At 43.5% G+C, this 6,222-nt stretch overlaps 1 long non-coding RNA gene across 1 annotated transcript; it reads right to left on the reverse strand.

Annotated features, from left to right (window-relative positions):
* Positions 1-891: 891 nt before the first annotated feature.
* Positions 892-4,190, reverse strand: LOC144930855 (uncharacterized). The gene is made up of 3 exons (XR_013636312.1): positions 4,104-4,190; positions 2,056-2,301; positions 892-965 (listed from the first exon to the last, which is right to left on the reverse strand). It is a non-coding gene; the product is annotated as an uncharacterized LOC144930855 (long non-coding RNA).
* Positions 4,191-6,222: the final 2,032 nt, after the last annotated feature.

Here is a 6,222-nt window from a genome sequence, read left to right on the forward strand (position 1 = left end):
CGCCGCGAGCACTAACATGGGGCTCCAGCGGCGATTTAAAGGGTCCATGGCTCCCGGCTGCTGCTGCCACTACTGCACCAGCAGCCAGAGCCCTGGACCCTTTAAATCACCATCAGAGCCCCAGGGTAGCAGTGGTGGCCGGGAGCCCCAGGCCCTTTAAATCACTGCCGGTGCCCTGGGGTAGCGCTGGCGGTGGCCAGGAGCCCCAGGCCCTTTAAATCGCTGCTGGGCTGTGCTGAAGGGCTGGCTGGGGGAGGCTGGCCTCAACCCCGCTTCTTTTGCCTGAGGTCCCGCCCCTTTCGGTTGAGCTGCCCCTGCACCTTGCTCAGGACCCTGGCCGCCCTGTATACCGGTAAGTCCCTTAAGTTACTTTCACCCCTGCCCACAGCCCTCAGCTGTAGACCTATCTTTAGCTCAGTCTGTAGAGACTCATGATCTAGAGGTCTTCAGTTCAATCCTTGGTGCAACGGACAAGATGGTGGTCCTTGCATAGGCTGTTATTTGTACTTGTGACAAAACCAAATTTGGACACACGTCTCCAGAGGGGCAGCATTCGTTCAGTCCATTCGTAAACCCATTGGGCCATCTAGTCCCTACCAATAATTTCTTGAATACAATAAATATCATAGTGAAAACAGATGATGAGGGACTGTATGACTCAGGGTTTTAAGAATCAGTTCTGTATGTTTACGCTTCTACATTTTTGGTCTGGATCTGCCCAAAGTAGAGATTATCAACAAGTGATATGAGTTTACTATCTAGATCCACTTCCCAGCAAACATGCATGTAAACATCACACAAATCACCACCACAATTAGCTACCTTTTCTCAGTCTCATAGGGTTGGAATGGACATGGACAACGAATTACCTTCCCACCTTTAGTGGTCACCCCATGACAAGGTTGAAGCACATCAGCAGCATAGCATGGGGAAGTCTCCATTGCTGTAGTCCTACGATTCCTGTTCTGTGGATAAAGGGGAGGACGGTTAAGGCATTGAACTTGGGTTCAGTGGGTGAAGTCCTGGCTCCCTCAAAGTCAACATTAAAACTTCCATTGACTCTAGTGGAGCCAATATTTTAGGTTCCTGAGTGAAATTTATGTGCTTGAGTGAAATGTTGTCAACTGGTGCTGTGTGTGTGTGTGTTTATAGATACAGTTTGCTTTTCATATGGTTGTTAGAATGTCCTGCATACATTCTTTCCATATAAAATCATTTTCTAAAATAACTTAGTCCAATAGTTATACCTAGTCTGAATATCAAACATTTTAAAATGTTTTGATTATAAGCAAGTAAAGGAGCATATGTGCAATTATATTTTGGGTGCAATAGCTTTAGCTGCCACATTTTGGCATTTTATTTTATTAGCTAAAAGCCCACATATGGTTTCCATGTTCCCAATCTGATGTTAAAGATGCAATGGCTGAATTAAGCAATGTTTCTCCACACCCCAACTCCCTTAGATATACTTAAGAAGTCCACTCAGATTATAAAAAAAGTAAATTAAGGTTTATATTATTCAGAAGGTGGCCTGTAGTAGGGACTAATATAGTGCTATTTTTGTAAGTGTGCTTGTACCCTGCACAGACTGTTTCATGTTGTAAGATATTAATCACATTAATCATGGTGGGCGGCGGGGGGAGAAGTCTACACTGAATGCCAAAATATTTTACAAACAGTAACAACACTGTTATGTCAATGCAAGAGGATCCCAATTACTTTGCCTTCTCCATCTGGCCCAATACTACTCTGCCATTAGCAGTCGATGCTTAAAGGTCTTCAGCAACCACTGAACACTGGACCTGGTGAATCTCAATGGACGCCTTTGAAAGACACAGTGTATAAGAGAGATTCAAGCTGCGGAAGCCTAGGGGAAACTGAGCTGAAAGGACCCAATTCAGCTTCATTTTCATATGCAAACTTATATGTATTTGTGATACCTCTAATGGCACAGAAAAAATATATACCAGTAACGGTCTGGTGGAGGGGCCAGAACTTACTGGATATGACACCTTTCACACCACACCATCAGGAATAAATGAACATGCAACTCACTATGGGAAATATTCAGCCTTGAATGGGTGCTTTAGGAAGTCCAGGGTTGCGTGTCTCTTTTTCTACTGCATTAATTCAAGAGCTGAGCAGAATGTGGACCTCGTGCTTTCTAGAGTGCTAGGTGAAGGCAGAGTTGGGCTAGTTGGTCTGGTGATGTTCCATAGCCCCAAGAGGATGTGTCCAGTTGATTTATGGGTGTGGCCAGGCCCCATCCCTCCTATGCGTGTCCTGCAGGCAGCAGCAGGTCTGAGGGAATGTGCACAAAATTAGAGGTGGTTCAGATTTGGGGTTCCATATCTCAATTTGGATCATACAATATATTGCCTAAATCTCTATTGGCTTGTTTGCGATTCATCTTCAGATTTCAGTGATTGGATACTAAAATAACTATCTATAATTTAAAAGGACCTCAACTATTACTAAGGGGAGTAACTGGAAAAGTTTAGTCAGGTTTAGTCAGGTGGTCTAGGTCATAGGGCTATCGTTTTTCGGGGGCAACTGCTCCCCTAGCTGATCACCGTGGTGTTAGTTCTGCAGTGCTTATTGACATCAGTGGGGATTTTGCCTGTGTAAAGACTGCAGGATCGAGCCATAGGCCCACTTCAGCAAAGAACTTAAGCACATGCTTAAATCCATCCCTATTCAAAGCACTTAAGTGCAGGCTTATTGCCATTTAAACATGCGGTTAAATGCTTTGCTGAATAGGTGCCTGTTATTCCTAAAGGTATGTCTATACTGCAATCATGGGTGTGACTGCCATGTGAGTGGACATACCCACGCTAGCTTTAATCTAGTTAGTGCAGGTACCAGAGCAATGAAGCTGTGGCAGAGTACACTTCAGCATGGGCTAGCTCCAGGAGTAATTCCCCAGGGTTCTGGGTGGGCTTGTACACCCCGTGCTGACGTGCATGCTGCTGTGACTTCACTGCTCCAGTACCCAAGCTAGCTAGATTAAAATGGGCTCAGGTGTGTCTACATGAGCTGAAATGATGCTCTGTGATTGGAGTATAGTCATATTCAAAGTCATTGGGTTTGGGTTCCAGGCGTGGTTGTTATTTCAATCTCTATTTTCAAGGGGGTCCACTATTTGTGAGATCCTCAGTTTTGGGTACCCAACTTGAGACAGCTAAGGTCAAATTTTCAGAACGCCAACATGCTCACTGAAGTCCAGAGGGGCAGTAGATGCTCAGCCTTTCTGAAAGTCAGGTCCTAGGCATCTCAAATTGTGCCCTAAGAATTTGTGGTAATGGACATTTGGAAAATGTAGGACTTAACATTGTTTTTTTCTTTCATGCTAATGAAAGAAAAAAGGATTTAGAGCTTAAAGAACAAGGGAATGTTGTGCTGAAAGTCCTATAGCAGTGGTTCCCAAACTTGTTCCGCCGCTTGTGCAGGGAAAGCCCCTGGCGGGCCGGCCCGTTTTGTTTACCTGCCGCGTCCGCAGGTTCGGCCAATCTTGGCTCCCAGCGGCCGTGGTTCGCTGCTCCAGGCCAATGGAAGCTGCTGGAAGCGGCGCGGGCCAAGGGACGTACTGACTGCTGCTTCCAGCCGCTCCCATTGGCCTGGAGCAGCAAACCGTGGCCAGTGGGATCCGTGATCAGTCGAACCTGCGGACGCGGCAGGTAAACAAACCAGCCTGGCCCGCCAGGGGCTTTCCCTGCACAAACGGCAGAACAAGTTTGGGAACCACTGTCCTATAGGATAACTAGAATGGTTCAAGTGAGGTGTGGGGTGGCAGCAGTCTGTAAAGTCAAGAGACACTTAAACCATTCTGTAGACACTTGGAAAATACATTGCTAAGCTCAAGTAGGAACAAGTTATGGAAACATCAGTTTAAATGAATATTTCCAATCACTTGTACTCTATTTATTACATGCCTGAGTGGTTCCAGGGACAACAAAAAAATATGCATTGTTGTAATGCCAAGTACAAAAACGGCAATATGGATGTAGTCTTGACTCTCATTCATGGAAATCTGAAAATGTTCATGCTTCCCCTGCCTTGCCCAGTTGAGTTAGTCTCTCGGGAAGTCTGTACCGAGGACTCACCTTTGATCAAACTGTTGCCACTTTAACAGGTTCTGTACCCTTTTGATGAACAAATGCAGATTGGTTTTGAAAAACTGCAGTGTCACTCCAAACCAGATCTACTGATGGCATTGCTATCTGAGCTGCTGTCCAGAGAATGAAATAAGGAAATTACTCAATAAAGAAAGACATTAGAGAAGATAGATGCCTAATACATATTTTAAGAGCCAAATTGAAAGGTAAGGAGGTGTCTGTGGGTGTACATGTGGATTAATATATTACTCAGTGAGTCAGGGATGATAATGCATGATCATGAGATTAACAATACTCACTGATCTGTCTTGCTGAAACACCCGGGTTTGGAGCCAACCCAATAATAATGTGACAATTCCAGTTAAAAAGCCTCAGTTTGAAATAAAAAGTTAATTTCATTGTTTTGCTTCACTGGAACAATAAATATATATTGGACAACACAGTACTCCTGCCAGGATCAGAAAGTGGAGCAATAGACAGAGCTAACCTGTACCTAGTGCTTGTGGGGTGGCAACGGGATCACTGTCTACCAGCAGAACACAAGAGAATTTGCTCTTGACCAGCCTGGGCCTATATGGACAGAAATTGTCCAATACGCCCTGTGCTGAGTCCAGTGTCCAAAGTCTCGGGTGACACAAACAGTTGTGTAATGTCAGCTGATCTAAGGGCCAGAGCTAATGCCCAATGAGAGTCAATGAGAGGTTTTGCATTGACTTCAGTAAGCTTTGGATCGGGCTGGAAAGCGTTAAGAAAACTGGTGTCCATGGTGAAGTTGTATAGCTTGTATTTTTTGGCACTACATATGCTATAATCTAATGGCCTTGGCTGAGGGTGGGTTTTTTGACCTACCCTCTTTGGAATCACCTTCCCCCAGATTATGGAAAAATACACCCCTACTCTCTGCCAGTAGGTGAATTGCATTGTTGCGAAGCCTACTTTTGTCACTTTACCTTTGTGCAGCTCTCTAGATCTCTTAACTCTAAAAATAATAAAAACCAAAACAAAACATACATTTGGGATCATTTTCAAATGGAGTTCCAGTCCAGATTTCTCAAGCTCCCAGCACCCACAGCTGGGGCCAGATTTTGAAGAGACTTCATATGAATAAGGGCCAGATTTTCAAAAGGGGCAACATCTATTGACTCCCGTCATGGCACTCATGGCCAGATTTTTATTTAATCCCCCACCCAGCAATAATAAAACAACATAGCAACAGTAACACCAGCATCATTATCAATAACTAATAATAAATGCATCAAGAAAATGTAAACAAACGGCAAGAATGCTGGATAGCAGAGAGTTGCTGCTTAAGCCTACAGTGACGACCTGGGTACTTAGGTTCTCATTTGGTTGGGTGATATTTAGGAGATGTGTAACAAACTAGAACAGATGCCACTGATTCTCAGAAACATAGAAAAGACCTTGGGGTGAGGAGAGGAGGGTGTGAGATTTGTGGCTGGAAACTGCTCTTCCTTGCATGAACCTCATTTATGAGGTGTGGTCCTAGACAGAGAGTTACTAGCTTTAGGTTGTATACATTATATCAATTGCAGAATTTACATACAACCTATATCCCGAATGGAGACAATTCTGAATTGATCTGACAGGTGCTTTTCATCTCCGGTTTCTATGATTAAACAAATGTTTTAACTTGAGATTGCTAAATGCACATAACTTGAGATTGCTAAATGAACTAGTTAGAAAAGGTACTTAGGTGAATAATGCAAAAATTACTTCTAGTAATTAAAATCTTTTAATGAATTCACTTCAGCTACACTCCCTCCTGTTTTGTGTCCCCTTTTCACACCCAATTTCATTAGTACAAATAATGACAGAAAGGGACTTCCACACTCACATGCATGAGTGTTAAAAGAAACAATTTTGCACCTATTTGTGCTGAAAGTGATGGTCATTCAGGAGACAGAAAAATATCATGTGACTAACTTGATCAACAACAAATAAACAACAAAGCCTGAATTTCAAATGTCAAGGAATGAATACTCACGAAAAGCTGTTTGTGAGGAGGAAAAGGTAACTTTACGCAATACCGATTAATGTGAAGGAATAAATCATGAGGGATAACACTGCATTAGGAATGGTATTTTTG

This window comes from Lepidochelys kempii, chromosome 9 (assembly GCF_965140285.1).
Source record: "Lepidochelys kempii isolate rLepKem1 chromosome 9, rLepKem1.hap1, whole genome shotgun sequence".
Lineage (NCBI taxonomy): Eukaryota > Metazoa > Chordata > Testudines > Cheloniidae > Lepidochelys > Lepidochelys kempii.